This window comes from Pan paniscus, chromosome 14, assembly GCF_029289425.2.
Source record: "Pan paniscus chromosome 14, NHGRI_mPanPan1-v2.0_pri, whole genome shotgun sequence".
In the NCBI taxonomy this organism is placed as follows: domain Eukaryota; kingdom Metazoa; phylum Chordata; class Mammalia; order Primates; family Hominidae; genus Pan; species Pan paniscus.
The window spans coordinates 113236179-113250834 of NC_073263.2; the positions used below are offsets into that span (position 1 = coordinate 113236179).

Genomic DNA, 14656 nt, shown 5'->3' on the forward strand with positions numbered 1-14656 from the left:
GCATCACTGGTCCCCCACCATGGGCCACTTTGCTGGGCACCATTACATGCACCACTGCAACGAGAGGGAACTCTGAGTTTACTCGTCCATTCTCACACTGCTCTAAAGGAATACCTGAAACTGGGTGATTTATAAAGAAAAGAGGTTTAACTGACTCACAGTTCTGCAGGCTGTACAGGAGGCGTGACTGGGGAGGTCTCAGGAAACTTTAAGCATGGCAGAAGGTGAAGAGGGAGAAGGCACGTCTTCACATAGCCAAAGCAGGAGGAAGAGAGAGAAGGGGGAGGTGCCACACACTTTTAAACAACCAAATGTCATGAGAACTCACTCAGGATCACAAGAACTGCAAGGGGAAACTCCGCCTCCATGATCCTATCACCTCCCACCAGGCCCCTCCTTCAACACTGGGGATTACAATTAGACATGAGATTTGGACGGGGACACAGATCCAGACCATATCACTGAGTAACTGAGATATTTCATGGAGATAGAGGTAACCCATCAGCTGAGCTAGAGCCCAAGGGACCACCACCACCGCACCCTGGAATTAAGCTGAGAGGGAAAGGGCTTCCAGTTCAACCCTCTATGTTCAAATTCACAGTCTAAGTCATGTCTCAATATGCTGCGTCCTAACCCAAAATGCGTTTGGAGAGATTTCCTCATAGTTTAAAAGAAAAAAAAAGTTCAATATGATCATTCTAATTGGAAAAGTAAATGCATGTGGATTATAGGAATGTGCATATTTTAAGGAAAAACAAGAATCATAATGTATGTAAAATCTTGTATTCTGCATTTTTCACTTAGCATTTCATTGTGAGAATTTTTCCATATCATTAAGCACTTCTCTAAAATGATTTTGAATATTATCCAATGGTCCTTGAAAATATGCATGGTTATTAATTTTGAGTTGATTTATTTTAAACTATTCTCTTGATGAATGTTGAATGTTTTCCTCCAGGCTTATTTTTTTTTAATTGCAATTTATATCTTAGTAAATCCTTCATATCTGTTTCTGATTATTTCCATAGACGGAAGAATGATAAAGCAGAATTGCAGATCCAAAGGAGGTAACCATTTCTGAGGCATCTGAGACACGTTGGAAGTCTGCACTCCGGAAGTTATACACAAATGGGCACACTCATGGACAAGGTATGTGTGATTCTTGATGCTTATCTCCACTTGACAATTGGAGTATTGTGAATTTCTGAAGTCTTTCCCCTTTTGGCCATTAAAAAAATGGTAGCTGGTATCAGGTTGTGTTTGTTTGCCTGTGAGTGAGGGTACACTGCTTTCTTGAGGGAACTGGCTGTGTATTGGTCTGCCTTTCTGAACTATTTGTATCCATAGACCATTCTTCCATAGAGATGTTTTTTCTTATTGATTTACAAGTGGTCTTTACATATTGAGATATTTAATGGCCTTTGAGTACTGCATATATTTTAAATGTTTTCCCCAATTTGCCATTTGCCTCTATTTTTTAATATTAAAAAGTATAAAAATTTTAGGTTGTCAAGTCCATCAAATTTTTCCTTAGTGTTTTATCTTTGATGTCATGTTTACAAAATCTGTCTTCACATCGGATCTCTACACATGTGACATTTCTTTCTATAGTTGTTTAAGATTTCCTTGTTCTTCATCTGGAGTAGATTTAGATGTATGGTATGAGTACAAGTGCCAACATGTATTTATTTATTGTTTATAATTAAATAACTATTCCAGCAGAATTTATTGAATAATCCAGTCTTTCTCCACTGATTTAAAATACATTTTTACATTAAAGAATAATGCATAGTTCAGTTCTATTTCTGCTTCTCTGTCTCTGCCATTGAACTCCTATCTCATCACCTGTCAGCGCCACAAGTCTGAGTCAGTATGGCCTGATACAGCTTGTTTTCAAATGAAGCAGAAGGATATCCCTTCATTATTTTTCTTACTCATTTGTACTTCCATATCCAGTTTAATATAACTTAGTTTAGTTTGCAAAATTATGTTGACTTTTTACTGGAATTTCATTCAATGTATTAAATAATTTAGGGTGAATTGACATCTTTGCAATATACACAATGACTTTACTATCTAGGATTATGACATGCTTATTTACTTTATATCTGCTTCCTTCATAAATATTTGCTTGATAAAGATATATTTTTCATAACATTTATTTCAATATATCTTCATGTGATATGGTTATTCTGAACAACTTTTTCACTGATGATATATAAGAATTATATCAATTTTTGTATATGTATTCTGCTAAGTGCATCTAGATTGACACAATAGTTAACCTTACTTTGCAAGTTATTTATTGAGAGAGAGGTAGAGGAGAAAAATCTTACTATTAAAAATAATGATAATTTCGCCTTACAAAGTTTTAGATTTTACTTATCTCCTTGAAATGCTTGGGATCAAGTCATCATAATTAATGCAAAAGGAAAAGTAATATTAAAGGATGTTTCATGGACTCTACCATACACAGGACATCCTTTAAAGCCTGCTGCGTCCTTGGGGTGAATTTTTGTTATCTGTATTTCCCGTTCACTCAGATGCTTGTTCTGATATTCTTGTGTGGAATGTGACCTTACCTTGAAGGGGGAATGAGAGAGAGAGAGGGAGAAAGGAGGGAGAGAGGGAGAGAGGAGCTGGATACATTTATTTAATGTTACTGTTTTTTAGGGGAAAGGGGAGTAAAAGAGATGGGTCCTTATTGTTCTGTTTGTGGAGAACTCTGCAGTAAATCAGATGGGTCCTTATTATCCTGTTCGTGGAGAACTCTGTGCAGTAAGTCAGATGGGTCCTTATTGTCCTGTTCGTGGAGAACTCTGTGCAGTAAGTCAGATGGGTCCTTATTGTCCCGTTCGTGGAGAACTCTGTGCAGTAAGTCAGATGGGTCCTTATTGTCCCGTTCGTGGAGAACTCCGTGCAGTAAGTCAGATGGGTCCTTATTATCCTGTTCGTGGAGAACTCCGTGCAGTAAGTCAGATGGGTCCTTATTGTCCTGTTCGTGGAGAACTCCGTGCAGTAAGTCAGATGGGTCCTTATTGTCCTGTTCGTGGAGAACTCCGTGCAGTAAGTCAGATGGGTCCTTATTGTCCTGTTCGTGGAGAACTCCGTGCAGTAAGTCAGATGGGTCCTTATTGTCCTGTTCGTGGAGAACTCCGTGCAGTAAGTCAGATGGGTCCTTATTGTCCTGTTCGTGGAGAACTCTGCAGTAAGTCAGATCTGCAGTGCACACAGCACAGCCTTTCCGAAAGCAAAGGTGAAGACTGTTGGGTTTTCTTTAGTCTCCAAGGCATCGACATGCTCGGAGCATGTGTTTTATCTTTTGGTTTTGAGCCAAAAGTTGTAGGTGTTAATTGAAAACCTCCTAACAGTGTTAAAGCAGAGTTTTAAGGCGGGTGGATTTGAGCACTGACCTTGAGCCTGGGCACCTAAATCAATTGTTTTTCCTACATTGGCAACTCTGTGTGAAGCACCGTCCCCGATGCCTGGCACATTGCAGGTGGCCCATAGCTCCTGGCTGTGGGGTGGCCTCTCTCCAGTGCTTGCTGCCTTCCAGGTACGCGGTGGGACTGCAGTGCTGGCCCACTTTAGGTGAGGCAGGCTGGGTGGCAGATGTTGCTGCCACGTGGAAGACTTGCTTTTTGGCCCAAGGCCCTCTAGGACTCTGCTCTCCTCTGGGAGAAGCTGGCCATGCTTGGAATGCCGCTGCTTCACAGGCCTGGGGTAAGGGACCCCCCACTCTACCCCACCCCGATGAGCTCCTGTGGACACATGCCGTGGGCAAAGCCAAGGCTTCCTGTGGTGCTCTCTGGGATGCTGACCATCCGTCGTGGTGGCAGCCAGCTGCCTATCTGACTGATGCATGTATCGGAGATTTTAACCAAATCCATGAAAGCCCCAATCCAGGAAAGCCCCGATTCACCTTCTGGGAGGAAGAGCTCCCATGGCTTTGTCAGCGAGGTAGACAGAAGGGTCCCCCAAAGATGTCTTTGCCCTGGTTCCTGGAACGTGTGAAAATGTGTTACCTGGCAAATGCGGCTTTGCAGATGTGATTAAGGTTAGGAGTACAAGATAGGGGCATTCCCTTGGATGCTGCAGTGGACCCAAGAGAAGCGTGGGAGCTCTAACAATCACCTGGAGACCGGAGGCAGAAGGGAAGCTCAGAGACAGGAGGGTCGGGACTGCACCCATTGTTCCTGGCTTGGAGGCTGCAGGAGGCTGTGGGCCAGGGGAGTGGGCAGCTGCAGGTGGTGCTGTGCATGGCCCCAGTGGGGGGCCAGCAAGGAAACAGGATGTCAAACCCATATCTGCAGTGGCTACACTCTGCCAGCCACCCCAGTGAGCCTGGAAGCGAATTCCCCCCTTGAGGTTCCGGGTCACAGCCTGCCCACCAGGTCTCTATTTCCACCTGGGGGACCCAGAGCAGGGAGACCATCTGAGCCATCAGACTTTCCACCACTAGAAGCATGCGGTGAGCAGTCTGCCTCGCTCTAAGGCACCGTTTGTGGGAATCTGCAACAGCACCCACAGAAAACAAAAGCCGACTCCCGTCAGTGCGCTGATCTCCGCGACGCATGTCGTTGTCCTTTAGAGTCCAGTACTTTAGAGCTGAGAGGCAGGGAGGCCACCGTGAGGTTTTCTTTCTCGAGGAGACAATTTTCACAGCTGTGCGGCAGATGGAGGGGGCGTTGCAGATGGAAAGACTGGCTGGGAGGGGACTGCGGAGCCCAGGGTAGGGCCAGGGTTCGGGGTCCAGTGGTAGCAGTGGAGAAGGAGCAGGACGAGCAAAACCGCCACCTGTCCTGGCAGGAGAGATGGCAGCGGGGCAGCAGGTGGCGGCCAGCAGGATGCAGGGAATCATCACCCTTTCCCTCCGAGCACTCACTTTCACACTAAACACTCTCACCCCAGACACATCAACCCAGGAGGTCATTTTCTTGGGTGCACCTTGCCTGGGTCACTGATGTTAGAAGGACCTAGAGCCCAGATGAGGGTCAGGCACCCATTTAGGCTGTGTTTTTAGAGAAACTGCCAGAGGGCTAAACTTAGAGAAAATATTGCAATCAACAGAGGGGGAAGAAGGTGTTCTGGCCATGGGCAGACTCTGCCCAAGTGAGGCATGGTGGCAAGAGAAGCTCCACTGACTTCTGCTGGGGACATTTTTCTCTCCCATTAGGGGTCCCTGATCCACCCAATGGCAAATGCTGCCTCCTCTCTGTGCTCTGATGTCGCTGGACTGCTCCGACATACCCACCCTGTTTAGGTGAAATCACAGTTGAGCCTGCAGCCCTTAAGCCCTTTCCTATAGGACAGATGAATGGACGGTGCTGACAGAGTTGCCTCGCTCTCTGTGCCAAGCCTCATGCTGGGGTTTGCGCTCACTGCTTGCAGATTCGTGGCCCCCACTGCCTTCCTGCTGTGGCTTCTGTGGACCTCTCTACCTGGAATGCTGTTCCCTCCCTAGGGCAAGCCCAGCATAACACTGAGCTCTGATTCTGCACCGTTCCTCCCAGGAAGCCTTCCCTAACATCCCAGCCGCATGAGGGGTCCAGCCAGGCCTGCAGCTGGACACAGCCACCAAGTGGGCTAGGCAAGGCCAGCCAAGGGGCCACCCAGTCAGCCCACATCTTTGTAAGAATTGACAGATCCTTCTCAGCTGCTCTGTTTTGGGGACGGGTCGTTAGGGAGCAAATCCTAACCGACACCATGGTCTCAACTCTGGGGAGAGAACGACGTGGATGAGCTGATGACTGGGGTGGTCTGAGCTGTTGGAATTGTGGCAAGATGACATCATTGACTTTCTGGAGGGTTTTCTCCCACTAGCTGATCCCCGAGGCTCCATCAGAAGCACAAATGAATCAGAAACACATGGCTTGGCAGCCAGGTGTCTCTCAGGGTGCGTGCAGGGCTACAGGTGAGACATTAAGCAGGGTGGTAATGATGATGGTGCTGACCTTGCTGGTGGAGTATCAGGCGCGCTCTGTGACTCTGTCATAAGCATCTCACTCTGCAGTGTAAATGGGACTGGACTGCAAAGCTTTGCAGCAGCCAGGTACTGTGCAGAGGCGCTGGTGCTGGGATGCTGTAGCACCCCAGCCTGGACCATCCTTATTCTCCAGGTTGAAGGCTGTGGGAACCCTGGCACAGCAGGCGACATCTTCAGCCTTGAAGAGTGGGAAGGGGAAGGTGTGTGCTGTATCCAGCTCTTTCTACCCCTCCTAGAGAAGGCGCTGCCTGAGCTGGGTTCAGGCGGGTCCTGGGGGAGCAGTGGGTTCTCTACTCTCAGAAGCAATTCACGCTTTTAAAGCCAATTAATAACTGATGAGATGAACAGTGCCTGCAAAGGACCTGAAGGTCCATTTCCATTCCACAAACCTTACATCAGGAATAGTGTTCAGCTCTGCAGCCCAGAGGATGAATGAGGCCTCTGGGGAGTTCAAGCCCTAATGGGGAGAGTTAATTTGTTATGCTCAGTCTCTTTGCATTAGAAAGGTAATAAATACGTGCATGTTTAAAAGCTACCTAAGCATATTACACTGGAGAAGGAAGGCCTTGCTTAGATTGGCCTTTTCCAGAAGAGTTTTAAATTTTGACCCAAGGCTGCACCCAGCTCTGGAACCTAAGGTTTGAGTCTGTGCTAAGCTTGTTCAGTGTGATGAGCTACCTAAGCAGGTCACAGGCCACATGACATTACACTGACCTGGGACTCGAGGGCAGGGAAAGTCCAGCCTCAGAATGGCAGCAGTTGAGGCAGATGTGGGGTATGGGGTTGCTGATTTGTCTTCTTAGCATAGCAACAAAGACATTTTGTGTTTCTATGCACTGCTGGATCTGAACCCCGTGCTCTGAAAAGCTGAGGTGCTCCAGGGTGAACCCCTGCACTGGCTGTCCGGGGGCAGATCCATCCAGATCCCACCCTGTGGCTGGAGAACCAAAGGGCAGCCAGTGCCTTGGCCCTTGTCTCCGCAGCCCCACGAGGAAGTTATTCAGGTTGGAAAAGACAATTAAATTAGGAAAACTTGATCGGGGTGGGGGCCTGAGCACTTTCCCCCAAGCTGCATCATGAGGCGCCTGGCTGGTCCGCACACTCAGGTGCAGGTCCTGCTGGCCTCTGCCCCGGCCACTGTCTAGTCACCTCTTCCAGCAGGCGAGGCGGGGTGGCAGGTGGCTGGCCTCCTCCTGGAGGCATTCCCGCGGTGTCTGTTGGTGTCGCAGGCATCACTGCACTGGGACTCCCACCCACCAGGCTTCCTGCTTCCTGTGGTGGCTGACTGCATGTGTGTTTTCATCTTTTGAAAATTCCTTGTTGTGTCCATTTCCTGGGGCTGCTGTCACCACCACAGACTGGGCAGTGCTCTGCAGTCTTCGGTAGTTCTGGAGGCCAGAAGTCCCAGACCAGGGGCTTGGCACGGCTGTGCTCCCACGTGGACCTGCAGGAGAGGACCCTTCTTGTGCCTTCCAGTCTCCGTGCTGCTGGCAGGTCTTAGAATTCCCTGCCTTGCAGAAGCATTGCCCTGGCATCCCCCTCCATCTTCACGGGCATTCTTTTTTTTTTTTTTTTTTTTTTTGAGATGGAGTCTCACTCTCTTGCCCAGGCTGGAGTGCAGTGGCACGATCTTAGCTCACTGCAAGCTCCGCCTCCCGGGTTCATGCCATTCTCCTGCCTCAGCCTCCCTAGTAGCTGGGACTACAGGCGCCCGCCACCACGCCCAGCTAATTTTTTGTGTGTGTATTTAGTAGAGATGGGTTTTCACCGTATTAGCCAGGATGGTCTCGATCTCCTGACCTCGTGATCCACCCACCTCGACCTCCCAAAGTGCTGGGATTACAGGCGTGAGCCACCGCACTCAGCCTCCTTCTCTTCTTATAAGGAGAGGCCACGCTGGATGCAAGGCCCCCACTCCAGTGTGACCTCACCTCAACTAATTACATCTGCAAATACTCCATTTCCAGATAATGTCACTGTCTTAGGGCATTTGTGCTGCTGTCACAGAATGCCATGGACTGGGTAATTGATAAAGAACAGACACTTCTTTCACACAGTTCTGGAGGCTGGAAGTCCAAGATCCAGGTGTGGGCACCTGGTGTCCGGTGGGGGCCCTCTTGCTGCGTCTCATGTGTCAATGAGGAATGGAGATGAGCTCCTGGTAAAGCCCATTCATAAGGACACCTGATCCCTCCAGGAGGAAAAAGCCCTCTGGGCCAAATCGCCTCTAAAAGGGCCTGCCTCTCAATCCCATCACATTGCCAACACCTGCATTGGAGGCGGAGGAGACACACTCAAACCATAGCAGTCGCATTCACAGGAACCAGGAAGGACGTGGGTGTGGGAGGACATGACTCCGTCCAGGGCACATGTTAATCCATCTCTTCAGGCTGTGGCTTTAGGTCAGCTGTGCACTTAGTCTTCCTTCGTGTGACTGGGGTGTGGGGGATGGATGATGCTTTGGGCAGCAGAGTGGGGGATGAGTCCACACTGTTTGGCTCTCCCTCCTTCCCAGTGCTCCCCTCACCACCAGCACTGCTTTGCTCTGCCTTTCCACAGTGCCCCCGATTGTTTCAGCCCTGTACCTGCACATACATTCCTTCCAGCTTTCTATTGCTACCCTGGCCTTATTGTCTGGATCAAATGAAGTACCTTCTGACTGATCAGCATTTTCTGCTGAGATGAATTAGTCAACGAGTTACGGCAGGGGTATGCAGCGAGAGAGAAATTAACTCCCCAAATCTGCATCTTATGTAGGTAATATCTATCCCCCAAATTTGCAGCAACAGTAGTTAAGGCAACTAATTCCTATAAACCCCCAAATAAGTTGTGGCTATCATGACTTATTCCCAGTCCCATAACAGATGGCTGGAGGTGTTCCGGGTGGGACAGTTCTTCTCCAGGTGGTGACTCAGGGATCCAAAGCTCTTCTGTCCTATGATCTATCATCCTCTATAGGTTGTTCCTAAGGGCACCAAGATGTTGCCTCTATTCCAGTCAAGTGGAAAGGGGGAAGATCATGGAGGAGGACATGTGGAAGGTGAAAGTCACCTATTTTTATGTTCCATTGTACCTGCTATGGAAGGCCCTATACACCAGGAGAGGTGGTGTTGAACAAGATAGATCTTACCCTGTCCTCATGGAGCTTACAGTCTGGCTGGATTAGTGTCACAATTAGTTCAATTGCTCAAGTCAAAATTCCATGAATGCCAGTTTTCTCTCATTTTTTCTCAATCTAGTTTGTAGCTGGAATTTCAAATATCCAGCCAAAAATCTTCATCACAATAGCATGAAGTTCAACATATTCTTTCTCTCAGTGTCTCTTCAATCCATTGTCTTGTTGCCACCAGAATGACTACAGCAGCCTCCAGGCCAATCTTGCCTCTTTTATTGACTGTTTTCAACTCTGCCCCATCTCACCAGCAGAGCCACACTAATAAACTATAAAGCACACTAATAAACTATAAAGCTCTGGTTTCCTATACAATGATTTTTCTGGTTCTTACCAGATAAGGTCCAAATGCCTTAGAATAGAATCCAAGATCCTCTGGAGGCGGGCCTCTGTCAACGTCTACATCCTTGTCCCTCAACACCGCCTCTCACCTCTCTCCTTCCAGCCCTGTACACACCACCCCCATTCCCACAAAACACTCTTGGATGCACCACCTTGCTCGTTCTCTCTGTGCCCTCAGATGGAATATGGTCCCTCTGTCTTACCTTCTTGGTGAATTCCAATTACGCCTTTAGTTTTATTTTAGTTTTTATTTTATTTATTTATTTATTTATTTATTTATTTATTTATTTATTTTTGAAGATGGAGTCTCACTGTCGCCTAGGCTAGAGTGCAGTGGTGTGATCTTGGCTCACTGCAACCTCCGCCTCCCAGGTTCAAGCAATTCTCCTGCCTCGGCCTCCCGAGTACCTGGGACTACAGATGCACACTGCCACACTCGGCTAATTTTTTGTATTTCGGTAGATACAGGGTTTCACCGTGTTGCCCAGGCTGGTCTTGAACTCCTGAGCTCAAGCAATCTGCCCACCTTGACCTCCCAAAGAGCTAGGATTACAGGTGTGAGCCACTGCACCCGGCCTACTTTTTATTTTTATCAAATAGTAAGCATGCATGTAGTTAAAGAGTTAAGTCATTCTCTAGCATTTGTACAAATCATAAAAATCCCTTGCCTCCCCTACTCTCATTTATCCCTCCTTAGACACAAGCACTTTGAACTTTTCTCTCTGATTCTTTTGGTATTACCTCCACATTTCTAAATAAAGGTGTTTAGATTGCTATTCCTTGGAGTTCTGTTTCAGGCATTTATTTGTTGAGTTCATACTGTGGAAAAGTGAGTTAGCTTTCTTCCACCATCCACCACCATCCTCCCAGTATTACAGTGCTACCTTATTTTAGAAATGTTTACATGGCTGTATCTATGTAATGTAATTCACAGTTAGTACATGCAGTGTGCCATGATTGCATTTCCTTCCTGCACAAATATCCTGGAATTGATCATTGTTTTTTTAATTGCTTTGTTTTCTATGTACTTATAACTAATTACAATCCAAACTCTTCTCTATTATCTAATTCTTCAATACTTTCATGTAGACCCGATATTTTATCATTTTCATCTTCTTGAAGAACCCCTCCTTGAGCCTCTAAGCTTTTCTCATCTAGAGTTGTTTCCAGTTTCTCCTTTGGCACATATGGCTTCCTGGGATCTCACACCACATTATCTGGTGATTCCCTTTGCCTTTCTCTTGTATTGTATCACTTGTTTCCTGGAATGTGTATTTCTCCCATTTCTGATTCACTCCCTCTTTTTGATGGAGCATGTCCTTCTGTAGCTTTCTGATAAGATGTACATAAGAGGTAAATTTTTTGAGAACTTTCATGTCTGAAGGTAATCTCTATCTTCTTTTAAATTTGAGATTTGGGATAGATGTAGAAGGCCCAGCAGAAAACAGTTTTCTTCCAGGGTTGTGAAGGCATTTCTCTACTGTCCTCCAGTTTCCTTGATTACTGTTGAAAAGGATGATGTTGTTCTGATCCTTGATGTATGTGATCTTATTTCTTTTTTCCTATGTTTAGGAACTCCACTGAGCAACACTCTGATGCGGATCTGTATTCATCCATTGTTCTGGGCAATTGATGGGCTTCTTTAATTTGGAAAATCATGTCCTAGAAATTTGCTGGAATTATTCTATTGATTATTTCCTCCTCTTTGTTTTCACTGTTACCTCTAGAACTCCTGTCATTTGGTCATTGGACTTCCTATACTAATGCTGTGATGTTATCATCTTCCTTTCCTATTTTCTATTTCTATACTCCTATTTCTATTTTCTATTTCTTTGTTTATTTGCTCTACATTTTCAGAGGTTCATTTCACTTTATTTTCCACTTTCACTTTTGAGATTTGCATTTCTGCCATCATATATTTAATTTCAGTCCAAATGGTCCTTTTTATAGCTTTCTGTTCTTGTTTCTTTGATATAATATTGTCTCTTATCTCTCTAAAGAATTAATGGTAGTTTCTATAAAGTTTGCTTCTTCCTATGTGGTCTCTGATTTATTTTTTAATTTTTATTTATTTATTTATTTATTTATTTGAGACAGAGTCTTGCTCTGTTGCCCAGGCTGGAGTGCAACGGCGTGATCTCAGCTCACTGCAACCTCCACCTCCCAGGTTCAAGTGATTCTCCTGCTTCAGCCTCCTGAGTAGCTGGAATTACAGGTGCACACCACCATGGCCAGCTAATTTTTGTTTTTTTGGGGTTTTTTTGTTTTTTTTTTTTGTATTTTTAGTAGAGACAGGGTTTCACTATGTTGGTCATGCTGGTCTTGAACTCCTGACCTCAAGTGATCCGCCCACCTCGGCCTCCCAAAGTGCTGGGATTACAGGCGTGAGCCACTGCACCCTGCCTGGTCTCTGATTTATCTAAGAAAATGTGTTTCTGTTTGTTGGTTTCTATCTCTGCAGTTCATATTTGAGCTTTTGCTCCTGTGTCTGATGCCATTTGGTTCTTTGCTCATATTTAAGAAAGAAGCACTAAAAGGTCAACTGGACACTCCAGGCCAGGTTTTGATGATTGTGAGATTTACTGAGGGGAAGTCAACTACTCCTTTAAGTTGAGGGACTTCAATGTCAGTAATTTTAGGTCATTTTTCTTTATCAATTCAGATGCTACATGCTTTCATCTGGATTGCATAACCCTGACAGCTTTGTTATGAGGACCAAGCAAGGCAAAGAGCTGAAGACATCAACGCTCACTGACCGTTTCCCGTTTCCATGGTCGTGCCCCTATGTGCAACTGCACTGCAGTCCCCTGCTTTACCCTGCAGAGGTCACATCTCTGGCCTCCTGCTGGGTGGCAAGGAGAGCATCTTCCCACCTGCATGCATTGGAAATGGAGATCTAGGAATCTGACCACTTCTAAAGAGATTTTTGATCCATCTGCCTGCTTTTATTTCAATTTGATTTACAGCTCTCAAAGGTCCCTGGCACTGGCGTCACTGGCCTTTGGGAGCCTGTCCTGTGGTGTCAGCTACAACAGCTCTCCCCACTGCTGGCCCAGCTGCAGCCTTCCCTGGTCTTCCAAATTCATTGTCAATCATCTGTCTACTCTCCAGCTTCCAAAATTGTGTTATTGCTCTTTCCTTCCCTTTTCTCTTTATGCTGGTGGGTTTGTACCTTTAAAAGAAGCCCTGTACTATCTTGGTGGGGGTTCAGAGCCCCGTTCAATCTGCCAACTCTACAGGAACAAAGCACAGCCTCACCCTCCTTAGATATCTCCCAGTCACCTGGCAAAATCAACCACTTCATCCTTTTATTGTCACCTCTGACTTTAATCACGCTGTCTAGGTTCTATCCCCAACTAGACAAAATGCTCCTTGAAGGCAGAGACAGAGTCGATTTATTTATCCCCAGCACCAGTACAGTGCTTGGCATTCAATCCATCACTCACTCATCAAACGTTATGTAATGCATGTTATATATGTGAACATATTGGGAATTCAGAGAGAAATGAGACATGGTTCCTGATATTGAAAGGTTTGCTTCAGCATTGCAAGGTTGTGGGTAAAAACATATGTGAAACATATCATTCAAATAACATATGTGTATGTGAATATACATGTGTCTATTTATATGCACATATACATGTTGAAACATATAACAGTCAATAAACTTTGTCTAACAACTGATGCAGTCGTTTGAATACTGACCCCGCTTCCAGAAGCATAAGCGGCTAATGAGTGGGACCTTTGCTCCCTTGTCATAGTTACCATCCCGTTACACAGTGTAACAATGTCATATGTGAAATACATATGTGTTTGCTCATTAATCCATTGTCTGTACCTTTTGAGAAGACAGAAACAAAGGTGAAGTAAAGTTGTGTAGCCAAAGTTATTTCTTTGTTGATTAAATTCCATGCTGCATGTAGGAATCAGGTCTGATTCACCCTTTTCCCTCTCCACACCAAGCACATAATTTTCTCCCCATGGACAATACATGCTAAACATTGAATAAATATTGAATACATGGATAAACGGATGGATGGATGGATGGATGGATGGATGGGTGAATAGATGCTAGATGGGTGGGTGAGTGATGGATGATGGACAGATAGACTTCGAATTTGAACTAAAGATCTTGAAGTAGGGGCAGCTTTATGAAAATTAAGCAACATGATGTCCTAGGATACATTTGGTAAACCCTAAAATTATGTGCGTAAATTATTCCTGTGAGATTTATATTCTTTATACTTCACCTCTTCTTGAAAACATTCTGAGGCTCCTGTGAGGTCTTCGTTCCAGTGGATTTTGATTCTGGTGGGTCTGACCCGCCAACATGGACAAAATGGGTTGGTGATCCCTGTCCACCATCTGCCCTCTGCTGTTTTGTCTGGACCCCAAGAACATGCAGTGGGAAAACGGGCCAACACTCCACTCACCCTTCATCCCACAGCACCGAAGTGTCCTCAGAGAGGACTGCAGAAAAATCAGAGTTTTATTTATTAATCATTTCTATTTTATTCTTTATCTTATTATATGTCTGATATTTTCAGCTAATGTTAACTCCAAAATTCATCTTGTCTGAAAGAAAGGAAATCCTTAGGAACACTAGGCAATTTTGAGTGTTTAAACGATAGGCTGGATTAACCACACCGAGTCCCCGGCCAAAGGAGGGGAGTGGAGAGCTGTGCAGTCTTCTGCATCCTTGACCTCTAGACCAGTGGTTCTCTGTGGTTCTCAACCGGGGTGGGGCTGGTTCACCCCAGGGGAATTTGACAATATGTGAATAAATGTTTGATTGTCACTGCTGGGACACGGGGGTGTTTGGTGTCTGGTGTGCCAAAGGCAGGAATGTTCTGAAGCATTTCAGATGCATGAGATTTCGCCCTCCCTCCACCCCAAATACACACACACAGAATTGTCTGGTCCAAAATATCACTAGAGCAGGTGCAGAGAAACCCTGGTCCAGAGGCAGTAGAAACAGCCAAGGGCCTGAGAGGATCGTGAGTCACAGAAAAGAAAGGAAGATTTTAGTGAGAAAGTGACACATAGCACACTGAACTTTTAAGGATCTCCAATGATTAATCTGCCCCCTCTCCTTGGGTAACCCCAGATGAGTGGAACAACGTGTCTGGGACTGCCACTCCTTCATTTCTCTTAGG

General features: G+C 45.7%; 1 protein-coding gene across 4 annotated transcripts in view; it reads left to right on the top strand.

The window, feature by feature from the left end:
• The window catches only part of SOX1 (SRY-box transcription factor 1), a 726279-nt gene that overhangs the window by 333083 nt on the left and 378540 nt on the right, over positions 1-14656 (top strand). For all 4 annotated transcript variants that reach the window (XR_008620717.2, XR_004666025.3, XR_004666030.3 and 1 more), the window contains exon 2: positions 1029-1149. The gene's annotated coding sequence lies outside the window, so the exon portion shown is untranslated. The remainder of the gene's footprint in view (positions 1-1028; positions 1150-14656) is intronic.